Genomic DNA, 14,110 nt, shown 5'->3' with positions numbered 1-14,110 from the left:
AGGAGTCTATTTTAGGAAGGGGGGGCATGCTGTGTAAGTAAAGACAGGAGGAAATTGTAAAATATATTCTGGGGAATGCTGATGGTACTCTGTCGCCTGAGGTTATAATATACAATATAGTTTGGTAATAGTGGACAGTTAGAACATTGAGATAACATCTTGTAGGAACTTGCTGTGGGACTTTTGAACAGAGGAATGATATGTTAGAACTATGTTTATAGGAAAACAATCTAAGACGAATGAATAGCCCAAGATTTGGGCTAGGAGATGCTTTGGGAAACAATTGCTAGAGGAAATGAAGACCTGAGCCAGGACCATGCTGTGGGCCCAGAAAAGAAAAAAAACTCATGACCCTGGAGTCTACATGAGTTAGCAAGTGATTGTATGTTGGGCTTGAAGGAGAAGATGTGGGCAAATGATTTTGCAATTTCTAGGTCAGGTTGATGGAGGAATAGTAGGGTGGACAGAATAAATTGCAATGCCAGATGAACTGGATTCAGAGGAAAAAGGAAGTGAAGAATGAGTTTAATTTTGGACATCATAATGATAGAAGTTTTTTCTAATAACTGTCCAGGACCACCACTGTTTCCCTCTACCTCCAACTCTATGTGTGTATGAGTTACAATGATATTGAATATTGTACTTGTTTTCAGGGATTGATGATGGGATTGGAGGTAGAGGTGGATTGTAACACAGTTTTCAAGTGTTGATCTAGTATTCCCATCAAAAAATAATTATTAGTATTTAAATGCTAATTCCAGGAAAAACTACGAAGAATTAAAGATCAGCAGCTTCCTATCTCCTGTTTCAGGATCTCACTCTTCTATTCAAGAGGCCCTCTTCCAGGATCATAAGCCCCTTGTGGTCAGGGACTGAATCTTCTTCAACTTTGTAAGATCATTTCCTGGCACAGTGCCCAGAACATAGTAGCATAGTAGGCACTTAATAAATGTTTGTTGATTGAATGACTGACTTTACACTTGTTGCATAAATGAGCCAATAATGGCCCCTGTATATTGACCCTGTGTTGTCTACTACTTCACAGCAGGCCAGGACCATTAGCTCAAAAGCCTGCTTAACACCAAACTTAAATTCTGGCACATGCAATTGTTTTAAATATGCCCAAATAAACAAGTTTTTTAGTTATTTGGAGCCTGCCTGCTTTGCATATCCCACGAAACTGCACCAAACATCTGTTAGCCTTAGATAAACAAACCCTGGAATTATAAAAACCCCCAAGTTACTGCTGCCCTTTCAACTGTCTGACCCAGAGACTCCCCATTATGCTGCAGAGTGACATCACCTAGACAGGTAACCTCCCATCTCTGATTCCTCTCTCCCCCTGGAGTTCCCTTGCTTTCATTCTCTTTTGGGTGGTGGTCCCATGCCACTGTCTCTGGAGGGTTTCATAAATGGAGGAACTTTCCCCTCCACACATCTGCACCCCTTCCCCAAGCAAACCGCTCAAAGCACCACCCAAATGAAGTTCATTGTGTGCTCCTGCCACCTTGTGGTCATATCTTTCCCCCGATGGGCTCTCGAATCCCTGAACCCACTATACTGTAACTATACAAGAGGAGAAACACTAATTTCTTTAAATTGCTTTCTTAAGACTATATGGATTTTTTTTTCTTCCTTTTAGTAACTTCAGATTTTGGCACCCACTGAAAAATTCTCCGACCTGGCAAGCTAAAAGGATACTTGGAGGTCATTTCAGTAATCCCTGCCCTAAATAGGTGAGGACACTTGGGTTCAGACTTCTCTCTCTTTCAAAATTCAACTCCTGAAAGTGAAGTTACAGAAATTAACACCCAAGGATTCTAAATCCAGGGCTTATACCAAGAAAGTGATCATATATAGCTTCAAAAATAGCAATAATCTGAATAACTATTATGCAGCCATGTAAAATAATGCAGATTTTAAAATAAGATACAGAAATGTTCATAATACATTTTAAACCATAAAGTAAAAAAACAATAAGTTTAGTATGTTGCATTTTTGTTTAAAGTTTTATGTGCTTAGGGGCGCCTGGGTGGCTCAGACGGTTAAGCGTCTGCCTTCGGCTCATGTCATGGTCCCAGGGTCCTGGGATCCAGCCCCGCGTCGGGCTTCCTGCTCCGCGGGAAGCCTGCTTCTTCCTCTCCCTCTGCCTGCTGCTTCCCCTGCTTGTGCTCTCTCTCTCTCTCTGTCAAAACTAAATAAAACCTTTAAAAAAATAAAGAAGTAAATGAAATTTTTATGTGCTTAGAAAAGCACCAACAATACCATATATTAAGTAGTTATCTATGCATCATAGGATTAGCTGATTATAGTTTAATTTGTTTGGCTTCTCTATGGTTTCTAAGTTTCCTATCGTAAACAATGTTAATCACTCAATAAGATAAACTTATTCTTAAAGATGTAAATTATGCAAGTCACAGGCTCAGACCAGCAGTACTGTCCAATAAAACTCTGCAATGATGGAAATGTTTTATATCTGCACTGTCAAATATGATGAGTGGCCAGATGTAGCTTTTGAGCATTGGATATGCCAGTGCAACTGAAGAACTGAATTTGTAATTTAATTTACGTAGTTACATGTAGCTAGCGGTTACCATATTGGCCACGGCAGGATAAAATATTTGGTGGTTGGGATCAGTCCCAGTGTATTAATAGACATCGTGGACAGTCTCATTCTACAGTGTATGCAAATGTGAATATCCTTCTTGACTAGCTTCCTCCTAAGTTATTCTTACACTTCTTTTATAAGTTATTCTTGTATTTCATGATTTGGGATAAAGTGCACCAACAAATAATGAGATGAAGCCATGTATTCAGTATAGGTTCTTTGAGAAACATTGAGTTCATGCAGTTCAGTTCATAAAGAAGACCCATTTATAAATGAACAAGGAGAGTTTATTTAGAAATTATATGTTGCTTGTTAAAATGAAATGTTTATCCTTTTCCTTGGTCAGGCAGTTGTCTAGAGAGAACCAGAACAACTGAAAGATCAAGTTGGATTCTGTTAATCTGGTGAACTAATCACACTTTCACCATTTAAATTTATAGATAAAACTATTACTTAGATTTGCTGAATGCTGGTATAACAGTTAATGTAAATTGAAACTTAAACTTCATTTTTGTTACTCAAGTTGTATGTTGAATTTTGTGACCAAATTCGTACTCTCCTTCCCTAATTTAAGAATTCACCTTTCTGGCCAGTACCAGTGTTTGTGAAATCTTCACCTCTCCACCAATACCTCATCAGCACCCAGGATCTGTCCTCATTTGGGATCTATTGTTTTGTCTCTTGCTTCCTGACTGAGGAGGCACTTTATCTATAGGAACACACTTTTGCTTTCCAGAAAATAAGTAGTTAATTTATGCAGCATTGTGCTCACAATTCTGCTTCTTGATGTTACTGGAAACAAATTTTATCCTGAGTTTCCTTGTTTGAGGTTGATTTTTAATAGATTCCATAGTGGTTCCCCTCATCTATTAATTTACCTGATAAAGCAAGAACACTATAGTGAGTAAAAATTCTAGAGATGTGCTGAGAATACATTAGGAACATTATTAAGATAAGTTTTTCTGGTAGAAATTTTTTGGGAGAAATTTTTATAATTACAATGAACACAGAAGATATACAGCTATAATTATGAGTTTCTTTGAATTTCAAATCCAAGATAATCCATTTAGAACAAATTACAAATTTTCCTGAAGATGGCAGAAACAGAGAAGAGAAATGGAGAGTTTGTAATTTGGGCTGGAGGGAGGGAAAGGAAGCTAGTAAGCTAGAGAGATCAGTCTAATAGTGTGTTGCTGTGCCAATTCTTTGGGAAAATAATCCAGAAACTTATTTACCCAGTTAATGAAAACAAGTTCAAATAAGCAGTGAAGTCATGTGTACTTTATAAACGGATTTGGAAATGAGAATGCTCTGAGCAATATCTGAGGTGGTGAAAATAATAGATATTTTCTTTGTTTCTGTTTGCTTGCTTTGAATCCACAATCAATATTTTATCTTAATAGAACTGAACCATTTTTAAGTTGTCTTTGTTTTGTAAAAAGCTAGCTTTTGATCCTTTTACTAAAGGAATATGGGGGGGTGGGGGGGAGACAAAGAAATTTGTTTTGTTGGTAAATCAAAAGGAATAGCCAATATGGAAACTTCTCAAATCCTGATTAAGGTTTCTGTTGATTTCAAGCAAAGACCAAAGCAATATTGAGGGAGAAACATTCCATGAGAATTGAATCCCGTAGGGAGAAATAAAGGAGGGAAGCTTCTGAAGCCAGGAGGAATAGGCAGGCCATGTTCCCCACATACACTGGGACGTAATGCTCTACCTTACTGCTGTTGTTAATAAACTTCAATCTGTTAAGGGTTAATCAACCGTGTGTCCGTTCAACAATAGCAATGTTTTTATGCGATGAGTAAACTGGAAATTCTAACACATAGAAATGAATTAATAATCTGCAGCAATGTATGCTAAGGGTGTTTGAAGGTAGAACTGATTTAAACATATCCATTTAAATTTTGATTTAAGTCATTAATCAAAAAAACTTAGTTTAATAATTTTTTTTCTATAAGTTATAGTTCACCTCTTTCTTAAGTTTCCACTTTGAAACTGCACTTTTGGGGAGAGAATCTGAGTTATGTAGAAGCAAGATTGAACACCAGTTTTGTTTTTTTCTGGATATTGTTATATTCCTTTGGGGGGAAAACTGTATACTGCACGTTATCTTTGGGAAACTTATAATTTAAGAATTGAAGTCTGTCATATTCTACATATATATTAAATAGGAACTATTTTGTTCTTACTAAGTACTGTTTCTCAGAACTAAAATAGGCTTAAAACCCCCAAAATTCTGATTTCCATGGTACCTCTAAAATACTCTGAAATCTAGCTTCTACTACTATCTTTGACTTGTTTAATTTATATGTAGAACTTTTTAAAAGTTTGGATGAGGGGCACCTGAGTGGCTCAGTCAGTTAGGCGTTGGACTCTTGATTTTGGTTCAGGTCATGACCTCAGGGTCCTGGGATTGATCCCCAGGTTGAGTCCTGGTCAGCCTCCATGCTCAGCGCAGAGTCTGCTTGAGATTCTCTCTCTCCCTCTCCTGGTCTTTCTGGCCAGAATTAGCCATGGATGTTTAGAGACATGATAGAGGTGCCCGATGCCAGTGCTGTAACCAGAATTTTAGTGCAACCGTGTCCTCTATGAGAACAGGACTCTCTAAAGTTCTTCACCTTTTGGGATTCTCACCTCTCATCATCCTTCCTCCTCCTGCAGCTGCAGCCTGAAACTCTCTGGTGCCCGATGCCCGATCTTCCTATGGTGCTTAGAATGTTTTTGGTAAAAAAAAAAAAAAAAATGCCTTTGCAACATCAAAAATATGTATTTTTTAACTTTAACTCTATGAGGATGTTACCTCTGAAACCAGAACCCTTTTTCCTCATCAATCTGAAATTATGCATTTTTTAAAATTCATTCGACAGTATCAGACTGCTACGTTGTGCCAGAAGCCAGAAGTCACAGGAATGAGGAGAGCGTGGTAAGATGGAAAAGGCAAAGTTCTTGCCGTCAAGGACTTTACTTTCCATCGAGGGAAACCCAGACAGCTTAATATATAATGAGAATGAATGATAAGTGCTAGGAAGAAAATCTAAATCAGAGTAAGAGGGGAAAGAGTCAGAGGAGAACCTACCCTTTATAAGACGGTCTGGGAAGACCTCTGATGAGGTGACATTTGAGCTGAGATCTGAGTAAAGAGAGAGCAAACCCTGTGGCTATCTGGAAACAGCTCTAGGCAAGGGAACCAGCACGTACAAAGATCCTGAGAGGGAACCTCTTTGGCATGTGTGTTAGTTTGCTAGGGCCGTCATAACAAAATACCACAGGCTGAGTGGCTTAAACCACAACAGTTCATTTTCTCACAGTCTGGAGGCCGGAAGTCCGAGATCAAGGTGCTGGGATTTCTCCTGAGGCCTCTGTCCTTGGCTTGTAGATGGCCACCTTCTCCCCATGTCCTCACGTAGCCTTTTCTCTGTGCGTGCACTCCAGTTGTCGCTTCCTCCTCTTGTAAGGGCTTCATCTTTATAACCACACTGAACCTTAATTACCTTCTAATAGGCCGTCTCACCAAATGTAGTCACAGTGTGGGTTAGGGCTTCAACATATGAATTTTAGGGGGACATGGTTCAGTTCATACAGAGCATTTGAGAAAGAATGATGTCAGAAAAAAACAAGTATCAGCATTGCCATCCATAAAAAGGACATTTGATTTATTACAACTCATATTCATGTGTTTATTCAGGAATTTTTTATTAAGCATTCACTCTGTGTGAGATACTATGTTTAGGACTGGGAGATACAGTCTTGAACATGAAGAATTTGCCGGGGAGTAGAAGATGTGGTACCAATGCACGGAGCACCATAAGACACATCAGATAAATGTGACTTAGAGACTGTGCCCATTTTTAATGTGATGCCCTTAACCTTGCCTTTATCTTGTTTTCTTTCTTACATTGCTCTTTTTCACTGAATTATTCTTCAGTTACACCCATTGAAGAATGGGAACAGTTTTATTTTTCCTGATAAGGAACAACTTTCAAAGAAAGACATTTTATTTTGATCCCAAGAGCCTTTAACAGAAATTTTATCTTTTTTTTTTTAAAGATTTTATTTATTTATTTGACAGAGAGAGACACAGTGAGAGCAGGAACACAAGCAGGGGGAGTGGGAGAGGGAGAAGCAGGTCTCCTGCTGAGCAGGGAGCCTGATGTGGGACTCGTTCCCAGGACCCTGGGATCATGACCTGAGCCGAAAGCAGACTGAGCCACCCAGGTGCCCCAGAAATTTTATCTTCTTGATACTTATTTTATTATCATCATTCTTTTTGGAGCAAGATTTGTACTATTCTATAACCCATTTTAGTTATCCACTGTTGTATAACCAGCTACCCCAGAACTTAGTGACTTAAAACAACAACAGGATGTATTTTGCTCTCAAATCTACAATTTGGGCAGGGCTCTACTTGGTGTTGGCTGGAACAGCTCAAAGGCTGGAATCCTCTGATGGCTTATTCACCCACATACCTGGCAGGCAGTGCTGGCTGTCGGTTGGGACCTTAGCTGGGCTGTTGGCCAGGAGAGCATTATATGCATGGCCTCACAATATGGTGACTGGTTCAAAGAGAGGTGAGAGAGACAGAACCAGGCAGAGGCCATGTCACCTTTCTAGCCTAGCCTCAGAAGTCCCACGGCGTCACTTTCACATTATATGTGTGAAAAGTGAGTCACTTAGGTTGGCCCATATTCAGAAGGAGGGGAATTAGATTCTATCTTCATATGAGAAAAACATCAGAGAATGTATGACCATGTTTTAAAACTACCATTCCATGTACAGTTAAACAGCATAGAGAATTTCTGTGGCTTTGAGGACTGAAAAGCCCTCCCCTGAGGAGTGATAAGGAATATCAAAGCCAAGATTAGCACAGAAGGTGAATAAATATTATCTGAATCAGAATATAAGGCAAGTTATTTGTGAAGCATGTTTTGTTAGTTTTGTGTTTTGCAAAATTAGTCCTCAGAGAAAAGGGAGTTACTGAATATTCAAAGTCCTTTTAAAAATTCTTATATGATGGGGTGGTATTCTTTCAATTACTCTATTTAAATTACAAGAAGCTATTTATAAAGATTCATTAACTTGGAAAGGTCTCAATCACTGTTATATTGGGAATTTTCTAAGATCTTCTAATGGAACTGGTAAATGCGGAGACAAAGGCTTTTAGTACAGACTCGGTCATTATTTCAGTCAGGACCCTCCTATTGTAAATGTTGGTATGTGGATATAAACAAGGTGATGAAAATCACATTTTGGTTTTTTTTTTAGATTTTATTTATTTATTTGAGAGAGAGAGAGAGCACGCGAGTCGGGTGAGAGGCAGAGGGAGAAGCAAACACCCCACTGAGCAGGGACCCTAGTGCAGGGCTCAACCCCGGGACTCTGGGATTGTGACCTGAGCCGAAGGCAGACACTTAACCAACTAATCCACCCAGATGCCCCCAAAATCACCTTTTTTTAAAGCAATTTAGTAAATTGTTTATCTTGTGGAAATAACAAACATATGTCTTACAAGATAATGAAAAACAACTGTCTTACTGCTTCACAGTTGCCTGTTTTTTCCATGGATAAAATTCCCAATTATAGCATCAGATGCCAATTCAGTTTTTATCTTAACTTAAAAATTGTTTTATTTCAAAGGACTTAAAGCTAGGAAACTGTTAGATGGCTTAGAAGATGACTCTTAGGGTGAAGGCTCATCATATTTCTAAATGGACATATTTATAAGATGATGTTAAATATGATTATGTAACTGAATTCATTATCACATAGTTCAAGTAAACACTGACTATCCTATTAACATCCATTATGCTTGTATTTTCATGTTGACCAAAAAGATTTTTTTATCCTTTTTATTATGAGGACAGAGGATTAGCTCTCATTTAGGGTTTTTTTTAAATCAACATATATAATATTTTTAAATATTAGTACTCATTAATTTATTATTTTCAAATGCATACATAACATAGTCTGTATTTTCACTAAATGGATTTCATTTCACTTTGTATCATTGTGTGAATGCTAATACATGTTTTTATGGAGTAAATTCATTATCTGTGTGATTAATCTTTGTACACAAGTGACCCAGTGCAGTACCATATACATAAAGGCCCATTCAACATAGAGTTCGCTGAAATAATTCAGAAGGTCTAATTTAGATTGTCCCAATGAGCAGCACAAAGAAATGATAGGACCCTTGTTAGAGAAAGCTCTCTTCTCAGTCTGTGAGGTGATGAGAGCCTGACAGTGGATGCTCCGGGCCATGTTCAGAGCTGGAAAGACCTGAATCCAGCACACACTGTCTTCTGTTGGAAAAGAGCTAGAGCTCACACATCTGCAAAGTCAGGTCACACCCTAAGTTCTTCTGTGTAGACTGACATTTTCTTACACTGAAGAGGGTTATTATGCTTTTTATGTATCTTAAGAATATATATTGTTCTATATCTATTATAATGAAATTAAGGAAAAATATTGTTCTTTTTCTTTTTCATCATAATGTTAATTTTTTTTTTAAGGTATACCTTTTGGCTCATAGGTAATAGTTATGTCTAATGTCTAATTTGTCCAGGACTTGGATTCTTGAGATGTCAGGCCATTGCTAATGCACCATTATTCTATTTGGTTGATCTCCATGGTGCCCAGAATGTTAGGAAGAGCAGAAGCTCAGCAACTCTCTGTGGACTGATAAAAGCAGTTACTTATTTCTAAAGATTTTATTTATTCATGGGGGGGAGGGGCAGAGGGAACTGGAGAGAGAGAATCTCAAGTTGACTCAGCACTGAGCGTGGAGCCAATGTGGGGCTCAATCTCGTGACTCTGAGACCACACCCGGAGCTGAAATCAAGAACCAGACACTTCACCAACTGAGCCACCCAGGCGCCCCAAAGCAGTTACTTATTTCTAAAAACAGAAGAATATGGTGTTTTCTGTTGTGGTTAAATATGACTGTTGACTCACTAACTGATTTTTACTTAGAAATTACATACAATAATTTATTATTTAAAATAAGCAGACATCATTATTTCCCTTTGAGATGAAGAATTAAATTAATATTGAATACCTGTTCTGAATGAAGATGATTTTCAAATCAGGTCACATTAAGATCTCTTCATTTGCTATGAGGGTATATTTGATGTTATTACCACCAAAAAAAAAAAAAAAAGGGGGACAGGAGAAAACTTTTAGAAGTGATAGATATGTTTTGGCATTGACTGTGGTGATGGTTTCACTGTTGTATACTTATTCCCAAATTAATCAAATTATATACATTAAATAAAGTTTTTTGTATGTTAATTATAACCTAAATAAAGTATTTTTTTATTGGTCTTCTTTCCCTGTGATAGAAGGAATGTGAATTAGTATGACAGTTGATTTGAGTAATTAAATAATATTTCAGGATTAATTAGATTTGAAGCTTTGTCTTTCCAACTATTCTGAATCAGTTTTCTTATGATATTCTGCTGGTACAGTTTGTTGAAATAAGTTATCCGCTATGGCTCTTGGTCTCACTGATAGATTCAGTGCTGGCAGTACTATTTAATTCTGTTATTACTCAACCACTATATAAGGATTACATGACCTTTATGAATATTATATATTTATCTTTCAAACTCTAGGTGGCTGAATCTTTACCTTGTGGGAATATGTGCTCAACAATGAAAATATTGAAAAGGTGATTAAAATTTAATAAAGCTGCCAAGTCAATGAGATTCATCTCTTTAGAGATAATTTCCCTTGTGAGATTTTAGAAATGATATAAAATTCATTTTCAAACATTTGTCTGCAAGGTTTTTCAGATTTACTTATACTAAGGAGATACCACTGAAGCTCCAGGAAAAAAAACCCTGAGTTTTAAAGGCTTCAGAGATTTTTTTTTTCTTGCTAAGACAAAGAAAAGCATTCTAGCAAAGGTGTACGAAGTTACAAACAGCAGTATATTATCTAAATTTGCTTTGGAAAGAAAATTAAAAGGGCATGTGGAACTGTTTGATGCTATTTCTCTTACATGGTTTTCTTGAAATTCTGAAGCCATACAATGAACAAAAAAGTCATCTGATAAAACGCTTATATTTGGGACAAACTATTGCTCAGAAATGAAGCTGACAGTATCTCACAAACTTTTGTTTTTAATAATGACTTGACGAATGTGCTTATTTTTTAATTTAACAAAGCACCACACTTACCTACTAAGAATCAAAAATAAGATAGTCTGCTTCTAGCAGTAGGGCAGACAGGTGTTTTGTTTTGTTTTGTTTTGTTTTTTAATCCTCTTGCAACAGAACACCTAGATGCCAGATATATTTCACAAAAAATGTGTAGCTGAGATCATACAAAAGTAAGAGCATGCCTAGGGATCTTACATAAAAAAAAGTCTAATATCTGAGTGCTAATCTAGTTATGAGGTCTCACCTGATCTCAAGGTATCAGAACAGCAGGGAACTAGAGCCTTGTTTCTTCATCTTCTTCCTCTTCCCCTCCCCCTCCCCTTGCTCCTTCTCCACCTCATTCTCCTCCTCCATAGAGTCAGTTTTATTAATAAAGCACCCTGAAGATCTACATATGTTGCAGGTTTCATGTTTACAGAGAAGGAGCTTTTCACCATGATGTGTTAGGATTTCCAACTCCCTGGTGAGTTTTTCAAATACTGAAATAGAGAAGCTGCCTCAAATACTGAAATAGAGAAGCTGCCTCAAGGGACCCTAGCTTCCCTTTGGCTCAATATGCATGAGGTAGTGGTTCCCCAAAGTAAATATAAACTAGATATCCTTAGGAGATTCTTTTGGTTAATCTACTGCTGGTCTCTATCTTGGAAAACAATGAATTCCTGCAGAGATCTATAATCTCTACAAATATAATTACAGGAAGAATGGCTGGCTTATTCCCATTTAATAGCATTCTGGAAAAAAAAAGTGTTAGCATCTAAAAAGGGACATACCCTTCACCAATCTATTAATAAGAATAAAATTTGTATGAAACACCACAGATTAGATATTAGATGGATTTTGTATTAAATGACCTTTAAGGGTTAATGAGCTCCTTTTTAGTGAGTTTTTTTTTTTTCAAAGGAGATCTGTGTTGACTTCACATGGTTTAAACTACAGTTTTGGGCACCTGGGTGGCTCAGTCATTAAGCGTCTGCCTTCGGCTCAGGTGATGATCCCAGGGTCCTGGGATGGAGCCCTGCATCGGGCTCTCCGCTCCGCGGGAAGCCTGCTTCTCCCTCTCCCACTCCCCCTGCTGGTGTTCCCTCTATCGGTGTCTCTCCTCTGTCAAATAAATAAATAAAATCTTTAAAATAAATAAATAAATAAACTACAGTTTTTCTGTGAACTACTCTCAGTGTGCACCTACGTACTCATGTGTCAGAGCCACATGACCCTTTTACTTGGATTTGTGGTTCAAATTACACTTACCTACAGCATCCAGGAAAACGCCAAACACTTAAAGGGGTATCAGGTTGATAGTGGATGGGAGCACCTGATAGAATGAAATACAAGTCCTCTGTGGAGAAGTATGCCTTCAACTCAGAACTCAGGATGCCCCAAATTAGCCAAATATAGCTCCCAATATGAAATGGCAAAACACATAAGCAAATAAACCACCATGGGCAAAAGTCATCAGAAACTGAAATGGCTGAATGAGACATGAAAGGATTCAGACACTGAAATTATCAGATGGATAATATAAATATTTACAGAGGCCAGCTGTCAGTTTCATTGTGGTTCCTTTAAAGGTATCAAAAATATGAATAAAGAATGGCAGTACTGTAAATGGCAGTTTTGGGAAAGAACAAGTGTTGATGAGGATGGGGAAAAAAGCAATCCTTGTACACTGTTGGTGGGAATGTAAATTGGTGCAGCCCCTGTGGAAGACAAAGAACTAAAAGAACTAAAAATAGTTCCTCAAGAACTAAAAATAGAAATACCATATGATATAATTCTGCTAGTGGGTAATTACCCAAAGAAAACAAAAACTCTAATTTGAAAAGATACATGCAACCCTATGGTTATTATAGCATTATTTACAGTAGCCAAATATGGAAGCAACTTAAGTGTCCATCAGTAGAGGATAAAGAAGGTGTGGTATATATAGAGACAGCGGAATGTTACACAGTTATAGAAAGGGATGAGATCATGCCATTTGAGGCAACATGGATGGAACGACAAGGTATAATGCCAAGTGAAATAAGTCAGATTGAGAGAGACATACCATTTCATTTATATGTGTAATCTAAACAAATAAACAAAAAGCAGAATCAGACATATAAATACAGAGAACCAACTAATGCTTGCCAGAGGGGAGAGGGGTAGGGAGTTGGGAAAAATAGGTGAAGGAGAGAGGGAGATACAGGCTTCCAGTTATGGAATGAATAAGTCATTGGGAACAAAAGGCACAGCACTAAGCAGTCAGGGACATTGTAGTGGTGATGTGTGGGAACCAATGGTAGCTACACTTGTGAGGAACATATGTGAACTTGTCGAATCACTGTGCTGTATCCCTGAAGCTGATGTAACGTGTGTCAACTATACTCAATTTTTTACAGAAAAAAAAAGGAAAAGAGACTGTACGTTAAAAAATAAGACATTTTCCTAAGGATATACTTTAGAAAGAAGCAAAGTTCTAGAAGGTAGAACTGAGATAAGGAATGGTAAAGAAATTTGCGAATATGGATAAATATACACAATTGTCAAAATTTGGGAGATAAAATATGGTAGGGTCATCAGAGCATTTAATCTGCTTCAGAAATTTCTTCTCCATCATATTCCTTTCTCCAGTCATGGGAATTTTGCAATATCTGAGCAGTCCTTGGCTTCATCTTTCAGATTTTAACATGTAGCTTCCCTCTTTCTCCTTTTTTTCTCCTCTCTCCTTTCAGTGCTGTAGACTGAAAATTTATAGATTTAGGACTTTTATTCATGTTTCAGCAAATATTCATTGAACGCTTGCAATATAGCAGAGATCGTTTCAGGCAATGAATATACAAAACATCTTGCTGTCTAGACACATGTATGAATGAGTATATGGAATACAGTGCTAAAGATGCTGTGATAGAAATATTCAGATCAAAGAAAGGAGTGATTAATTCTGAACCTGGAGGAGATGGAAAAGACTTCATAGAAAAAGTATTTCCAAGCCAGCAGGAGAAATCAAGGACATCCCAGGCAGAAGTATGCATGTGTGTGCGGAGAGGACTGATATGAAATCATACGACGTGTTAGAGGAACCTCAAAAAAGTTTCACATGGCCTTAGCATGAAAAAGGAAGGGTTGAGTCCATAGTAAAAGATAAGACTGGAGAGAAAATCAGGGGGTCAGCCCATGAAGCACTTGTCTATCAAGTTTAAAAGTTTAGGCCTTACTGAATGGACAGCAGGAAATCGTTGAAGGGTTTTTAAGCTGGGAAGTTACATAGTTTGCCTTTAAGATATATCATGTGCCATTGGTGTGGTAGGTAAACAAACCATAAGACAGAATTCCATTTGAATACCAAGATATATAGCCAGT

Source organism: Eumetopias jubatus, unplaced genomic scaffold (assembly GCF_037043125.1).
Source record: "Eumetopias jubatus isolate StellerSeaLion01/CBP00866 unplaced genomic scaffold, mEumJub1_p1.0 scaffold_3, whole genome shotgun sequence".
NCBI classification, from domain to species: Eukaryota; Metazoa; Chordata; class Mammalia; order Carnivora; family Otariidae; genus Eumetopias; species Eumetopias jubatus.
The sequence above is the reverse complement of the archived record's forward strand: the minus strand, read 5'-3'. Positions refer to the sequence as shown.